The sequence below is a fragment of the Muntiacus reevesi genome, chromosome 2, assembly GCF_963930625.1.
Source record: "Muntiacus reevesi chromosome 2, mMunRee1.1, whole genome shotgun sequence".
NCBI lineage: Eukaryota > Metazoa > Chordata > Mammalia > Artiodactyla > Cervidae > Muntiacus > Muntiacus reevesi.
In genome coordinates, this window is record NC_089250.1 from 219,739,843 (window position 1) to 219,757,390 (window position 17,548).

General features: G+C 54.7%; 1 protein-coding gene across 2 annotated transcripts in view; it reads left to right on the forward strand.

The window, feature by feature from the left end:
- WWOX (WW domain containing oxidoreductase) overlaps nt 1–17,548 on the forward strand; it is an 883,821-nt gene that overhangs the window by 864,671 nt on the left and 1,602 nt on the right. The gene's annotated exons all lie outside the window — the stretch shown is intronic.

Sequence of the window (17,548 nt, forward strand, 5' to 3'; positions counted from 1 at the left end):
AGGAAATAAAAAACACAGGCTCTGGCGTTGGATAGAGCGGAGGTCACAGCCAGGCGCTGGCCTTCCCGCACATCTCTCGCCCGCCCGCGGCGCCCCTGTGAAGGGGGGTGGGCGTGACTTAGTGCTGGGGAGGCTGGTCTGAGAGCTCTGGGGGCGCGGGGAGCTGGAGCGTGGGTTAGCTACTCCGTGTCTTGACCTGAGCTCACCTTCGCACCTGCTCCGCCGCTCACCCTGATCCCTGCAGGCACAGTCCCGTCCCAGAAGAGCCCGCTGGCCCAGGACCCAGCCCTGGTGAGCTCCACGTGCCACGTGCTCCACTGAGGAAGAGTGGCCCTGCGGCACTGCTGCTTCTCGGGGCGGGAGGCGACGCCACGCACCCGGGGCTGCAGGGAGACCCCCGTCTCCTCCTGTCCTGAGGTCAGGTTCTGGAGCTCCAGCTGTGGAGAGACAAGGCTCCCCAGGCAGCCCTGGGGAGCCCATTTCCCCTTCCTTCCCAACTGCCTGCGGCCCAGGGCCCCAGGAGGAAGCCTGCAGAGTCTGCATCCTGAGAGCCAGTTCAGAGCCGAGAGAAGGCGCCCTAGGACCTGCACAAGCATCCTCTTAGCCCCTGGCCGCCTGTGCCCACATGGCCCCGGGAGTCCCCGGGCCTGGGTTCGAATCCCAGCTCCGTCATGTCCTAATTGTGTAGCCCTGAGCAAGTTTCTTAAGCTCTCTGTCCTTCAGTTTTCCTGTAAACAAGGGGACCTGATGACAAATGTATTTCACAGGGTTTATCTGAGGACTAAACATGAGGGCTTGTGAGCCGGGCTATGTGTGTGTTGAGACAGAAGCAAGCTGAGGTCAGCATCTGGCAAGTAGTAAGCAAAATATAAACGTGGTCCTCCCGTGAGCCGTCACGTGCAGAGAACCGTGGTGTCGAAAGCATAGGAACAACAATTCGGAAAGGAAATAGTTTGTGCTTATGTAGCCACTGACTCGGGTTGGTTTATGTCTCCCCTGCCCAGCAAAGGATGCTCACTCAGACACCCACGCGGGTCTTTAGAGACACTTAGCTGCCGAGTGCGTGCCAGGCACGGGGCTGGGTGGCAGGGACCCCGCCAGAGAGACCGGAGCCCACAGCCCACACCCAGCTAGGGAGCAGGACTCAGGACGGGAGTGAGGGGGGAGAGGCAGCACCAGGGGCGCGCAGAGGAGTGCCCTCGAACTTCGTGGGGCTGGCGTGGTCGCCGCCCAGATGCCAGTGTGGGACCCCCCACCTGCCAGTTCCCTCCTTCCCTCACTTAAACCCTCCCCCTTCACTAAAGACTTCATCACGTTTCTGGAGGGAGGGCAGATGAAAATGCCTGCACAGATGCCCCCCAGAACCTGTGCTCTTTGGACCATGCGGTACCCCCCATGCTGAAGGGTGAGTGGGATCACACAGACGCCCCCAGAGCCTGTGCTCCATGGACCGGGCCGTGCCCCCAGGCTGAAGGGTGAGTGGGATCACAGTGGCGGCGGCTCCTTGGTCTGCCTGCTGTGACAGGCCAGCCCCGTACAAATACAATGCGTCTGCAATCTGACTTGGCTACCCTGACACGACGCCGTCTGTGTTCCAGTAACTCAGGTTTGCGGGTGAGGACGCGGGCCCCGAGTGGTTCATTGTGTCTCTCCACGTCTCCCAGCTGTTGTCTCCCGTGGTCTGGGTGCCCCGGGAGGCAGACCCCTTGAGGCTCGGGGGGCTGTGCTCTGGGGGTCTGCCCCCGTGGGGGGGGGGCGTGGCCAGCAGGACGGGGTCCAGGGGAGGGCTGAGCTGCAATGGGGGAGCAGACAGTCCAGCCGGGCTGCAGGGACTGAAGCAGGGTGACCTTCAGAGGTGTCCCGAGTTGGGACAAAGGCTGCCTCGTGGAGGGGGCACGTCCGCAGGTGGAGCCGCTCCGTCTAGCCAAAGGTGTGTCCTGAGAAGGGGGTTCCGCCGTCAGCACGCGGCAGCCCAGTGGCTGGGGAGTGGGTGACCCCAGGCTCGGTTGGGCCCCTGGGCCACGCACCAGAGTATCTGCAGCAGGGTCGTGGCTGACCGCCTTCTCCCTCTCCACAGCAGCGGGGTGCAGGGCAGAGGGCGGGGAGAAGAGAAAGGGGGCGCGGGTCACATCTGCACGAGCGGGGCAGTGCTCTGGGGAGCCCATCCAGGTGGTGGTCCTCGGACCCCTCGAGCAAAACCAGACGGCAGGGTTCCCCTGAGATCCTTGATACGCCTGCATCATGGGTTCCAGCCGAGGAGGGAAAGCAGACCCCACTTCCTCCTTTCCTTCCGTCACTGGTTTCCGATTCTTATTTGAAAGTGCTGTTCCTCCCACAGGGGGAAGATTGGTTCGGGTGGTAAAGCTGTCTTTGCCCAAAAGATTCTCCGTGAACGTGGGGACAGTGACTGCTACGTTCCAGGACGGGGCCTTCTCAGGCAGGGTAATCGGCAGGGACCCATTCCTGTGTCTCTCTGGGGAAGTGGCGCAACCAAAAGCAGTCTGGAGGTTTGGCTCCAGTTAGAGGCATGCGGTGTGAGCACACAGCATCCTCTCCTCTGCGTGGTCTCCCGTCGGGGGCCACACTGGACCCGGGGGCCTGCCGCTTGGGGACGCGTGGCCTGACTCTGTGTTTGGGATAACCAGAGGCGGTGATGTCCGACCAGGGGAGTCAGCTCCGAGTCTGCCTGAGCCCAGCTTCCACCAACACCTGGAAGGTAGCTCGCTGCCCTGAGACGCCCACGGCCGCGAGGGGTCCTGTGCCCTCTTCCCCCTGGGGCCCCGCCTACCGGTCTCCATGCCCTCCCCCTTGTCCTCTGTCGTCGAGGGGTAGCTGTTTCCCAGGCCTGCGTTCATTTCTGCTCTGCAGCCCAGGGGTCGAGTCACACATGCATGCACCTTCTCTTCCATTATGACTTTTCGTAAGACGCTGAGTATAGTTCCCTGCAGGGCCTTCTGGGCCATCCGTCCTGTGTGTAGCCGCACACCCCTGCTGACCCCAGCCTCCCACCCCGGCCCTCCTCCAGCCCCTCCTCCTTGGGAGCCACCAGTCTGTTCTCTCTGCGACTCTGTTTTGGTTTTGTAGATGGGTTCGTTTGTGTCATATTTTAGATTCCACATGTAAGTGATGCCTTGTGATATTTGTCTTTCTCTTTCTGACTGACTTGGTATGATAATCTCTTGGTCTGTCCATGTTGCTGCAGATGTCAGAAGTTTATGCTTTTTTGTGGATAAATAGTATCCCATTATATGTATACGTGTGTATCTACATATATATATATGTATATATTACACACCGCATCTTCTTTATGCATTCCGCCATTGATAGACATTTAGGTTGCTCCCTTGATTTGGCTATTGTAAATACTGCTGCTGTGAACATTGGGGTGCATGTGTCGTTTTGGATTCGAGTTTTGTCTGGATATCTGCGAGTGGGGTTCTCTTCTCCCTGGTATGCCACTTACCCAGTCTCCAGCCCCTCTTCCCATACCCTGTTACTCCCTGCTGTAGCCCTGCAGGGGCTCAGATCCTGTGTCCCTAAGTGAGAGATGTCTTGGGGGTGGGCAGGTGTATTTGTCATCATATGTGGATTCCACTCATTGCACAAAGGCTCTGAGACAACTAATGAGCTATTTTCGAGGATGCTGAACTCATAGGCCGCACGGTTCCCAGTGAGCCTGGGAAACCACGAAGCCCGGAGTCAGGCAGGTCTGGGTTTGGATCCCGGCGCTGCACTTAGCACTTGCCACGTCTTGTTGTGGAAAGACCTGCTCTTACGATTGTGCAAACTCCTGACCGACAGATGTTCACTAATATTGCTGCTGCCCTTGGACTATGAACGCATCCCCACCCATGCAGGTGCCAGTGCTGACAGAGGGGGTCCGGAGCCCAAGGGACTGCGCTCAGCTCCTGACTCTGCCACTTGCCCTTTGACCTTTGCCTCTTCGGGGTTCAGGGTCCTGCCTGTAATTGGGGAGGGTGGATGCAAAATGTGGCCCCTCCCTGGGGGGGGCACGAGCATCCCTTAGCTTGAGGGGTGCTCATCACAGCTAGAATTCACCTGTTCCTCCCTCATTTTATTTGTGCAAGCCTCAGTCTTCCTGTAAATGAAGGGACAACGATACCTCCACAAGGCTCCAGCAAGAATTCAGCAGAAACCTGGCACCCAGAAGGTGCCATGGAACGCATCCATGCCCCGTTTGGGATTCGTACCTTAAGGCCGCGAACCCCAGCCTTTTTGGTTCCAAGGACTGGTTTCATGGAAGACAGTTTTTCCACGGACCTGGGAGCGGAGTGGGGGCGATGCAAGCACATCACACTTACTGTGCACTTTGTCTCTATCGCTATCACGTCAGCTCTGCCTCCGACCATCAGGTGTTAGATCCTGGAGGTTGGGGTCCTCTTCCTTGGGGGACCGCCTTGTACAGTCAGTTGATTAGGGATCCAGAGGGCACAGACCATAGAGGACAGAGTTTTCAGTCACCTCAACGACTGGACAGCCAGCGGCACAGTTGGCTGTGCACCCACTGATGCTTGGCTTGGTAGCTGCTGACCCACCCGTCCTCAGGATGGGTCCTGTCAGGCCATCCTGAGTTCAGCACTTCTCTGAGCTGCGAGGCCAGGAGACCGTAACTGCAGGTGACTGGTCGTGAGCCCGCCCTGGTGGACGCGGCCAGACAGCCCACTGATGCCCAACCGTAAACCCGGACCCTGCCAGCCTCCAGACCTCCCTTGCAAGAGAACCAGTTTGCAGCAGTGGGACGGTACAGGGGAGGGCATCAGAGCCCTTTTGGGGTGGCGTCCAAAGCCACACATGGTGGCTGTGACGCCCTCAGACTCAAGGACGCTGGGCCCGCAGCTGGGGGTCAGTGGATCAAGACGCAGAGCCAGTGAGAAGGAAGAAGGGCCCCTGAGGCCCATGGACGGGGCCCCGCAGGGAGGGGATCTGCAGCCTGGCAGAGCTAGTTTCCTCGTGATCCCAGGAGGCCCTGCCGGGGCCGGGGCATGGGACCAGAGCGGGTGTCCGCCACAAACGAACCAAGATGGACTCAGCCAGGATCCCGGCCCTGGCCTGGCAGGGAGTTCCCTCACCTCCCTCAACCTTGACAGTAACACTGCATTGGCCCAAATGTTTGCTTGGATGTTTCCATCGAATCTTATGGACGAACTCTTTGGCCAAGCCAATGCCTGCCTGGCCAGGTTGAGAATCAGAAGGATGAATAGGTCCCTGGCTCAGAACAGGCTCTGGGTAACCCGCAGCCATTTCTGTGGTCATCACTGCTTTGTCATCGTCGTAGGCCATCACAATGGGGGGTGGGCTAACCCTCCTGAAGGCAGCCGATCCGTCTCAGACTCACATGATGCTCTCAGGGTGGGTCTGGAAGGGAAGCGATGAAAGGGCTGGAAGGTGGCTGTACCTGCGTGGACAGTGGCTGAAGGGGAGACTCTGAAGGGGACATGTGCGTTTCCAGCGGCAAAGTGAAAACGAAGATGGTGCACGGGCCATCTCTCGTGGGGCTCGAAGGGGAAGGAAGGGGGCGGGGGGCGGCTCGGAGGAGAATTTCTGCCCAGGAAGAAAGTTTACTCCTGAGTTTAGGAAACAGAGAGGGATGGGCTGCTCGGCTCCCTGCCAGAACCATTAGGACTGGGCTGACACTGTCTTTCAGTTTCTGAAATTGGGAACGTGGAGTTTGCCGTGGCCGGAAGGGAGCATGTGAGCTGGAGGATGGGTCAGGGTTCCCGTCCGGCCGTGTCTGGTGGTCCGGGCGCCAGCAGCCCTGGCCTCTTGCTGCTGACAGCATCTGTTCTGCACCCGACAACAGGCAGCTGGTTGCCCCTCACTGTGCGTGTCTGCCCGGGTGTTATCTCCCCTTCCCTCTCTGCATTCTGGGTTCATAGACACACTCAGCGTGCTGGCAGGCACCAGTGTTTCTGAACTTGATGGCGTGTTTTCAGTGAGAATGACCCTCTGCCTTCAGGGGCAGCATTAGAATCAGAAGCCAGATGAAGTAGCCACCAGATGAACAGAGAGAAATTTACATCCACTCATACATGGGTCAGTTTTGCTCCTGAGCTGATTGATTTCTGGACTCTGAGTTGGAGGCCCTAAGGACTGCCTGCATGGTGGGAAGAGTGTGAGAAAACCAGTTTTCATGCTTTGCGGCAAAAATTCAACCAGTGGAATAGGAGAGGCGGGGTTAGTTGACCTGAGGAGCTTGATTAACAGAGATGCGTATGTGCCCACCACAGAAACAGCACTGGGGCTGGCCAGGCATGATTTCAAAGAGGATGTCACCACTTCCCAGGCGGAGGAGTTCAAGACAGTCCACACCACGTCTGTGCCTCAGTCTTCTCCTCTGTGAAATGGGGCTAATACTCCCTAGCAAGGAATCCATGTCTTTTTCCAACATTTCATTATAAAAGTTTTCAGATAGAAAATTTGAAACAATAATGTGGCACCCATCAATCTACCCAACACCTATTATTCTACATGTGTGCTGCACGTTTTAAAATTTGATTTTTTTGTTTTATGTTGGAGTCTAGTTGATTTATAGTGTTGTGCTAGTTGCAGGTATACAACTGGATGATTCAGTTACATGTATATAGATACTCTTCTTCCTGTTCTTCTCCCGTGTAGGTTGCCACAGAATATCAAGCAGAGTTCCCATGCTGTACAGGGGTCTGTGTTGATTATCTGTTTTGTCTGTAGAAGTGTGTATCCATTAATCCCAAACTCCTAATGTATTCCCCACCTCCCCCGTTTGGTAAGTTTGTTTTTGAAATCTGTGAGGCTGTTTCTGCTTTGTCAGTAGATACACTTGCATCATTTATTTGATTCCACGTATAAATGATATCACACAGTATTCGGCTTTCTCTGACTTACTGCGCTTAGTATGATGATGTCTAGTTGTATCCATGCTGCTGCAGACGGCATTATTTCATTCTTTTTTCTGTCTGAATAATATTTCCATTGCATATATGCACCACGTCCTTTTCACCCATTCATCTGTCGATGGGCATTTAGGTTGCGTCCGTGTCTTGACTGTTGTGAATCTTGCTGCTTGGAACATTGGCGTGCATGGATCTTTTCAAATGACGGTTTTCTCTGGATATGTGCCCAGGAGTGGGATTGCTGGATCCTGTGGTAATTCTAGTTTTAGCTTTTTAAGGGATACTGCACTTAGAAAACCCTGCACCTGCTCTCTCGTCCCATCCGTCCCTTTTCCTAGGGACCACTGCACGGGGACAGGTGGCGGCTTAGATAGATCCGTGCGCAGGCCCAGGGCAGGGGCGGGATCTGGGATTTCGCGGCACTTAGCATGTGAGTGTGGCTGTCGTTAAAATGTCAGTGCCTCACCTTCAAGGATGTGAACTCGGTTCTGGCTACCGTGATCTGGGCTGGGGGTGGGGAGGCTGAGGAGCCTTGGAATCCATGGCTAGGCTGGTACCCAGAGGTGCTGAGTGAAACTTGGTGAGACAGTGACTGCCTCTTGAATTTCTTGCTCAGAAGGTAGAAAGTGCCCCCAGCCTGCTTTCAGGTCCCTCATATGGAGGACGGAGGAGTTATTTTGACCCGGGTGCTTCCTCCTCCAGATTTTTAACAGACAGACTTGTGGCCGAGGGTGAACTAGTGCTGTAGCGCTCTCAGGGAACCCCCAGACGTCATCAGTGACCCTCCTGAGAAGCGAGAAGGGGCTGTTAGGCCGCCCGTTTCATAGGTGGGGAGACTGGGGCTGTGTCCTGTCGCAGAGCTACCGCTGGCAGAGCTGGAATTTGAATTCCTGTGACTCGGGCTTCAGCTCCTGGGCTCTCCCCATCACCCCACACCACCCCCCACCTGCAGAGACACCCTGATCGCCCCTCCACCCGCCCCTCACTCTGTCCCCTCCACGACTGAAGGGATGACACTGACCCGCGTCCAGCAGGGTCAGAAAGGCTCTCTCCCAGGGGAGTGCAGGGGCCTTTTAAAGGGGACCCTGTGGGCGGCAAGGACTGGCCTCACCCACTTGTCCGGGGAGATGGGTTCATACAGGACACCAGGCCCGGCTCCACGTGCTGAAGCCCCAGCTTTGCAGCATTCTCAAGGGCCCCCGCGAGTTCCTGGTGCCATCGAATGAAGTTTGGAAACTTCAAAAAAAAAAAAAAAGGTCCCCAAAGAAACTGTCAGTGCATTTACCCGGAAGCATCATACGTGGGGAAAATCACCTTCAGTGTGAGCGCAGTTTTCCAGCCATTAGGAAGCTTATGTGCGGCTTGGTTTCTGTAGACACCCGAGGTGATGGCCTGCTTCCTCAGTGGAGACCCGAGTGTCGCTGGCTTCTCTCTCTCTTCCTTAGCCTTCCATACCTTCCCCTCGTCCCCACGTATGGACAGGAAGGGTAGCTGCATTGAAACCTGGCGCTGAGACTTGTCTGTGGAAGACGGTGTGACTTGGAAGCTCGAGTGTCTTCGTTTTTGCTGTCTCCCCAGCGTTCTGTGGCTTCCATACCCAGTGTCGCCGTGTGCAGGTGAGAGACGGAGAACTTCCAGTTCATCACGTGCTTTCTCCACCAGACACAAGGTTGTCCGCCAGGGGGAAGGGGCAGCGGTCTGTGGGAGAGCAGCTGAGCGTGGGGCATGGAGCTGTTTGCAGATCAGGTTTTCCCGGCACGCAGCTGCGTTTGCTGCGGTGTGTGTTGTGCACAGCTGTCTGCCCAACAGCAATGGCAGGTCTGAGTAGTTGTGATAGAACCCATAGGGCCTACTGGGCCAGAATAGTTCTGTCACCCTTTGCAGAAAAACGGTATTTGCTGACTATTGGTAAACAGCACAGACTTGGGCTTTGGGGGCATCTAGCAGGTGGTCACTTTTGCCGGCGTCGTTGGGTGGCTCAGTCGTGTCTGACTGTGACCTCACGGACTGTAGCATGCCAGGCTCTGCTGCGCCTTAGGCACATGCTACTCTTGCTGTGACTCAGGTTCTGCATCTTTGAAATGGGAACAACAGGGTTCTTTCTTAGGGTCCTGGGACTCTAAAGCCTCTAGCTCTGGCCTTGGTACCTTTAGGGGAACAGTAGGTATAAATCTATTGTTTTTACTCCCTATTCTTTTGATAGAAAAATCCAAAGACATGGGTTTGATCCCTGGGTCGGGAAGATCCCCTGGAGGAGAGCATGGCCGTATTCTCCATCTCCATCTCCAGTATTCTTGCCTGGAGAATCCCATGGACAGAGGAGCCTGGCGGGGCTGCAATCCATGGGGTTGCAAAGAGTCAGACACGATGGAAGTGACTTAGCACACACGCACACACTCCCTTTTCTTTTGATAGAAAAACCCAAAGACACCAATCTTAAGATTCTAGAAGTCCTTTAGAACAGGGGTCCCCACCCTCCAGGATCTAATGCCTGAGGTGGAGCTGACGTAATAATGAATAAAAGTGCATGATAAGTCATGCGCTTGAATCCTCCCCAAGCCACCACCCCCCTGTGGAAGAATTGTCTTCCACAAAACCAGTCCCTGGGGCCAAAAACATTGAGGACCACTGCTCTCGAAAACCAAAGGACCGAGTGTGTAAACACTCAGGACAGACGGCTGAGCCCCTGTCCTGGCCCGGTGGCTGCCCAGGCACCCCTTTGCCGGCAGCAGGTGAGGGGGCCTGTCTGGGAGGCGCTGGGGGATAGGAAGGCAAACAAAAGAAGCCACAGCAGTCTAGGAAGAAATCTTTAATTTCTGTTCAGCTTTCAACAGTTTGAGAGAGGTGTTGGTTGTTTTTCTTTTTAACAAACCAGTTCAAGTACATGCCTTCAGATTATAAAAGTACCTGAAATTGCCTAGAATATCAGCATGCAAAACTTGTTAGTATTTACATATATTTACATAGGGAAACAAGAGAAGGATCTACAGGTATTTACAGTCTACACAGGAGAGGAGAAAGGCGGCCTAATTGTATTTCCTAAAATACAGTCGATGAGTAGTCAGCACATGCATATTTAGAGAATATTTGCATGATAGAATGCAATTTAAAAAACAAAAAAAGACACACCTTTGTAACTTTCTATGCTAAGGTGTTGCATAATCAAGGTAAGTGTGTGTGTGTTGTTTCTAGTCTTTTTGCATCAAGTGCTTTAAAATGTTCCCTAACACCCAGGCAGAATGCTTTACCCTGGCAATTAAAGGCCCAGCCTACGCGATCATGTCCCCCCAACTAGCGACACACTGCTGGTGGATGAAGTACCTACTGCTTCTCATCTCCCCATCGACCGCTGTGACGAGGTCCGTCTGGGCACTCACCATTAATTATGGAAGTACTATAGATGGGACGCTGTCCGTCGTATGTTCCCAGTGAAATATTAACAAGGCCCGCGTCTCTGCGCCTGAGAAGTGAGCCAACAGGGAAAGCCCCCTATGGAAAGACACAGACGCGCTTGGCTTGAGAGGGTGTGGCTGGAACAGGGCAGGGAGGCAGGCCCTGGGGTGGGATTATTGCAGGCTCCGTTCCTGTAATTCGTCTCTGGGAGAGTGAAGAGTCAGTTCATCTCTAACCACAGCGGGCCCGCCAGAGACGACCCTGTGGCTTTTATCCGCCCACCGCATGCCTTGTCAGCACCGCGTCAGAGACTCTCTCTGCATCCTCGGCGTCAGCCTTGCAACAGCAACAGATCGCTTTTTCAGGGTTTGTCTGCTCTCGGGAATGGTCGGCTCTCGGTTTTCTAAAAAACCATGGCAGGTCCATTCAGTGTGATTCTGTGCGGGCGAAGGGGAGTGGGGAGAGGCCTGCTTCACCCATACTCTGCAGCCTTAGGTTAGAATTGAACCCACTCATTCTGCCTAGCAATAATTTCAAAGGTTTATTTCAGCATACATGGCAAATACAGAGGCATACATTTATGTACAGTATACAGAGCTAGCTAGAATATGGGTTAAAGAAGTAAAAATGTAAAATGTTACAAATTAACACAGGCTAAATATCTTCTCTGAGCTGTCTGTAAACACTCAGCAGTCCTTCAGTCCTGTCCAGGTGGCTGGGTTGGAAAATTTCAGGGATGGGCCATCGGATTCGTCCCAGGCAGGAGAACGATCCTTGTTTGGTGGTAGCATCCCAAGATCTGTTTCAGAGTAACCTGTGGAAGAATGGGTGCCCGAGTGCAGTTTCTCATCCCGACCAGAGAACCACCCCCCACCCCCTGTTTGAAAAGCAGTGTGTGCACCCCAGGTGGCACCAGCAGGGAAGGCCCAGGGAAGGCTCCCGTGGATGTAAGGAAGATGGAACAGAGGTGAGAGCATCCTCCCCCATGTTTAATGGGACCGTCTCTCCAGCCCAATCAGTTCTAGAGCATCTTTGACACCACTGGTAGAACAGGCGTGAGTAAGGTCGCCCGCCTGGACTGTGCTCAGTCGTTCCTTTTTCCTTCCCCGCTCCGGACGACCTCCCGCTCAATACCAGCAGGTGTCAGAAAAAGGAAACCACTCTAAGTATCCACCTCCAGTCTCTCCAGACCAGCCGTCTGTCAGTCATGGAACCCATGCCACACTTTGTGCAAGGATCCTGGAACACAGGTATGCAAAGGGCCTCGATGTCAAGGCAAGTTCAGCAAAGGTCATCCCATTAGAAAACAGAGCCCTGTAAACCTCCCCAGGTCACTCCGCCCTGCAGCACTGCTGCTGAGGCCAGCAGAAAGTCCTCTGGAGCCTCGCTTTCCAGAACAGATGGGGCCCCGGGCCTCTGCGAATGGCTTAAAGTGGCTGCCTCTGCCTCCCCTAACTTAGGCTCAGGAAGTCATTTGTTCTCCTGCCTTCACAGTCTTCCTAGCCTTCCATCCTGAACCCACTGGTCCCTGGGCTTGCTTCCACAGATTTCTCAGAGCATCGTAGCAACTGTTCTCCTAACTTCCCAACTCATTCTTCCCTGGTCTTCAACCTCCTCGATGACCTTGCTAGAGATGCGTGACTCTTGTCAAGGAGACCACGTGATCTTTGTAGCCTGACGAGGATTTGGGGTTCCTGCACTGCAACCGGGAAAGCTTCCAAGTCATCGGACTTCTGTCTCAGCAGAGGCCTGTGAGCGTACGCTGTCCCCCGTGTGCCCCCCAGACATCTCCCTGGGACGGGCATCTGCTCCCTGGGCTGTGTCCTGTGCCAGGACCAGTCGCGTTGGTGGTGATGGTGGGCACGACCCATGGCTTCGCACTCCTCCAGAGCACCTCCCGGAGCTCCCCCAGCCTGCGCCCCATGCCCCCCAGGGAAGGATGGGAGAGACGGCGACTGGGAGGGGGCCTGAGGTCCTCCCCCTCATGACCCTCTTCTTGGCGAGAGGCGAACGCCCCTACACACTTCGGTAGGTGCGCCTTCTCTTCTGTCAGGCTGACTGAACGTGATCCTGGGGATTCCCCGGCACTCGCACCGATGTTTCCAGCCTGCACAGTGAAGACAAGCGTCTGCTTTTCTGCCCCGTCTCACTTTTTCTGTCCCAGAACTTGAGTTTGGATTTCCCTGTGTAAGCTATCCTGAGGTCAGCCTGTGCGTCGGCAAGCCTCCTGAGGGCTGTGAAGGAAGCTCCCCTTTGACACCTGCAGGAGGTGTTTGCACGTGTCTCAGCGTGCACTGTGTGGACACCGTCCCTGGTTAGGCATTTGTAGGGATGAACGGCCACACCCATTGCACATCTGTGAATTCACACCCTGGAGATTGCTTGGGTTTCCCTGGTCTTGTGGTTCCACTCACACTTTGGGAAATGTCCGTGTCGTTCAGGGGCAGTGGATTCCTGACTGGTCCAGTCTGGCGTGTGGAGGTGGCACTTTAAATCAGGTGATGGCTTTGTTAGGGGTCATTGGCTTTTGGCTCTTCTGAGGTGGCGCTGACTCTTCAGTATTGTTAATCCAAATGGATATAATTTCAATTTAGTGGCCTGCCTAAATCAACAGCAGGAAAATTTCCTCATGCTTCCCGGCTGAGCGCCCGACAGCCTGTGAACATGTTTCCTCTTGGGCCACGTCGGGGCCGCAACGGGGGCCAGCCGGGCCTGGCCGGGAGGAAGGGAGGTGGCCCTGAGGCGACTCCGCCGCCCGGGAGACGCGGGGTGCGCGGTGTGCAGACGGGGGCACAGGAAGGTGGCTTCGTGTCGCGGCTGCTTTGGGTTCCTGGGGTTGGCTGGTGCAGCCCCGGAAGAGTGGCGTGTGAGCTCGGGTACGAAGTGGGCTTCTCTGAGGCGGGATGACGACCGTCCGCTGGCAGGGGCTGGAGCATCATGCCCCTCACAGAGCTCCCTGCCCAGCGCCGGGGGAGCTGCGGGCTCACGGTCGGTGCCCCCATCCGCACCGCTCAAACAATCCCGTCTGCAACCACATGCTGGGAAAGCTCACCCGGGTGGAGGCCGAGAATCCTGGCGAGTCACGATCTCCATCTTCTCCGGCCTCTCATCGTCCTGGAGGAAGCAGGTCTGTTCCTGGTGAACACAGGCCCCACACCCAAGCCCGAGGGCCCTGTGTTGGTCGTGGTCCCCCCGGGCGGGGAGCCCCACTGCCCTGCATGCTGGGTGTCTCTGGAAACACGTGGTTCATCTGTCAGCTTAGAAGACAGTTCTCAGATGGCGAGTAGGGCACACATAACCTTTGGAGCCACTTGCTGTGGTTTCTGTCCACAGCCAAATGGTATTGTTTGAGGAATCGCTGTGTTCCCAGCCCCACGGTCTCAGGAGATGCATCTGAAACACCGCGTTCCCTGTGGCTCAGGCGGCAGAGAACCCCCCTGCAGTGGAGGAGATGCAGGTTCCATCCCTGGGTCGGGAAGATCCCCTGGAGAAGGAAATGGCACCCCACTCCAGTATTCTGGCCTGGGAAATCCCATGGACAGAGGAGCCTGGCGGGCTGCAGTCCGTGGGGTCTCAAAGAGTCGGACGTGACCGAATGACAAAGCAACCACTGGGAGACGGGGCGTCCCACCCGCGACCACTGTGTCCATGGCCCCGTGTCCACCAAGGCTGCATGGGGAAGCACTCTGCCGTACTCACTGGAGCGCGGGCCGCGTCTGCACTGGGGAAGTGTTTGCTGTGCCTACAGACCGCAGATGAGCAACGGGGAGAAGCTTTGGGGATTCAGAGAGGCACCTGTCTCCTCTTCCTGCAGCGCTGGCAAGGTCCTCTGTCCCGGGAACCCAGCGCCTCCTCACCGCCTGCCCAGAAGGGCCACTCCTTCCCCGCCATGGGTCCCTGGTCCCGCCTCAGTCCTGAGAGAGCGGCTGTAGGACCGCTGCCTGCTCTCAAAACCACTGACCACACAGACACCCCGTGACTGTGTGTCTACTTTTTTACGTCTCAGAGTTAAATCTGTTTTAAGGCAGGAATCTATTTTTTTTTAAGAAGCATGCATTTTAAAACTAGAGAAACCTGAAAACTAAACATAATGCTGTAACGTGTCCTTATCAAAACGTGAGCTATATTAGAGAACCTATCGATGCATCACAAATAGTACTATGGGGGTGGGTTTTCTTTAAGCCTGGATTGTCGATCTGAAACTCCCATAACTTTCTCTTTCAAAGAGTCAATATTCCTCTGTATTCCATGCTGACAGCTGCGAACTGATGGCTAGTGGTTGTCAAATAACTGTGGATGAAAAGCGGCTACTTCAACAGATTCATCCCAACAAAGGGCTTGGGGAGGATGGATAGTTTAGATCTCAAGGCCCCAACAATAAACAAATAGCAAACAGCTGTCTAAATCCCACCTTTCTGTAGCTGGAGACGGTGCCGCTCAGCTGACAACTGATTTCTGAAAGAGAATGATGAACCCTTATTACCCAGATACTCTTAAAAATCCCAAACAAGAATCCCAGGTGATTTTTACATACACTATAGAGATGGATGACGGCGTGCTCCTCTGGCAGCTTGCAAATGTTTGACTGAATCAGAAATGGCATTCAGGCATGATTAAAGACTCTCCCGGCTTCCCAGAAATCCTCAGCCCCCACCCCACGCCCACCCCCCCCATGGCGATCCACACCCTGCCTCTCCACGCCTGGTGCAGGACAGACCTGCTGCACCCCCGTCCTCAGACTCCCTGTAAACTGTTGGTAAAATCACCGAGAGGAGTCCCCCGCCCCAGCCCGCGTTTGTATGTCAAGACACTGCTATTATCTTATCACAGTGGATCAGCAAGCAGTGGTGACAGGCAGCAAGGCACAGCCTCAGATATTTCATAACAGAGTTGTTAACATCGTCTCCTTTATGGGGCGCTTTCATCTTCTCTGAATTATGTGGTGATGCCCCCCACTCCCATACACAAAGTGGCATGAAAGTCATCTGACGGTGATGAAAGTACTCTTTAAAAATTTTTCTTCCATCGGTTTAAAAATGTTTTCTCTTGTAGCAACCACACCAGCTCATTCACTAATGCGATTTCCTAATGTGGCTCCCGTCTCTCTCTGGAGCATAGGCAGGCCAGACGACCGATGAGGCAGCAATTAGCACTTGTTGAAAGCGTCATCGCCTCTGACCGTATAAAGATGGGCCCCGGATGCTGCCGTTGAGGTCACCCCTTCACCGTCCGGTCTTTGCCAGGCATGCATGGTTGGTCTTCAGAGGGGAGAAGCTGGTCTCTGCTTTCAGGTGCCCTGTGGTACTGGCGTCTCACACAGAACCGGCACCAGCGGTGATGAGATCTAAGTTGTGTGTCACCCTGAGCCAAGTGGCAAAGGCCTCGAAGCCACCCACTCCTTGATGAAAGATTGGGCATTTCTAAAATTTATGGTTTTCGCCATGGTAGCCAAGTGGAGGTTTACATGAAATGAGGCTAGCTTCAATTGCTTTCAGATACCATGGGGGGAAATGCGTGTGCCCCCAGCTCCCTCATCAGCTCGATTCTGAATCCATCTGAGTGCCGAATTTCTCTGCAAAAATACCATTCCAACAACGCGAGAGTGCAACACGATAGCATTTTAGAAGGTCAGAGTAGCACAAGATTGCATTGGGTTTGGAAGAATTCCGTCTGTTGCCTTCCCAAGTGGGCACCTTTGATCCTTTGTCAGGGCTGGTGGAGCCTGTGAAAGGCCAGTTTGTTGTATGTATGAATGCTGATATTATAGCCACTCCGGGGTGGGGTGGGGAGCCTGGATCTTGGGGTGAGCAGACTCTCTCGCCACTTGAGAACTCATGACAAACCCCCTGGTCCCTCTTGGGTGGGTTTGGGAGTTGCAGAGTACAGCAGAAACCTGACAGATGTCCAGAAAATTCCCCAGAGCACCACCTCCACCTGCCAGCAGCATGCCAAGAATCAAGGCCCAGGTGGTATTGGCTTGGGCGGGCCAGATGAGCCCCTCAAGTCTCCCATCCATCTCTAGCAGGCACCCCGCTGCCTTTTGCCCCACATGGGGTGCAGGGAACTCGGACGAGCCACTTGAACTTGGTTAGATAAACATGCCAGATGCTAAGCTAAGGGTTACTAGGAGTAACAGCTCAGTGAAAGGGAAGCAGGGTGATGCGGACTTGCGTTCATTAGACTGGGGCCACACAAAATCAATCTTAAAAGTAGCTGAATCCCAGCACTCAGCTGGCTGGCTGGGGAGCGGGCCTGGGTGAGGGGGTTGGGGAATGGACTAACCAGTTCCTGCTTGGTTCAGGTCACGCCAGGGGTTCAAACGTTGGACCCGTGGGTCTTGTCCAGTGCAGTGGACAGCCCCAGGGTCAGAACTCTCACCTCCATCTCATTCCAACGCCACACCACCCACGTCCCCAACAAGCATGTCACTTGAGTGTATTTGCCTATTTGGTTTTCAGACAAATTCAGTAAGTACTGTCCTCTTCAGAACAAACCCCAAGTCTGTTTCACAGTACTTTCCTCAAATGGTAAACACCCCAAGACCTCGCTTCTCAGAATGCCCTGGGCTCCTGGGGATTATGGGTATAACCATAGACACACAAACCAAGGCGTGTGTGGGGACGTTCTCCCCCCAGCACTCTGCTGGGGCCCAGTGTGAACTCCAAGAGGCAGGAGAGGGTCAGCTTTCAGGTGGGGAGGGAACGTGCTTCAGCCCCCCTCAATAGGGTTTCAGTGTTTTCCTAACGGTGACCCTATCGCCCGTTATCTTTCTCTGATTCTCCTCTGCCCCCCCCACCCCTCTATCACCTGATAATTAGTTGATGCAGCAAGGGCTGTGATGCACATAAATAATCAGAAGATGCCAGATAAACTGTATTGGTTTTAAATTAGAGCCGTGCCGACCGTGTCTCCTTACGAGCACCAGCCTATTATTTTTAATTATGGCTCGCAAAGCAAAGTGATTTCTTGCCCTCCTCCCAGCATCCCTGACAGTATCCTGTCAGCTCGGGTGATATGGGGCCCCGTCGGCGCACACATCCCTAGCCACAGCGCCTGCTGTTACTCAAAAGGTTAGTCGGAAGTGATCAATAGCACTCATTACGACGTGCGTTTAGAAGTGGGCTGGGAGGACGTGAACCCTCGAGCCGCTATCCCCCTGCAGGTACGGGCAGGATGTGACATTTATAAAAAGGGCTCCAGGATCCCGATCAACTCACTGATTTCTGTCTCGTGTCTGCAAGAGGCACGTATGTACAGTGGGGAAC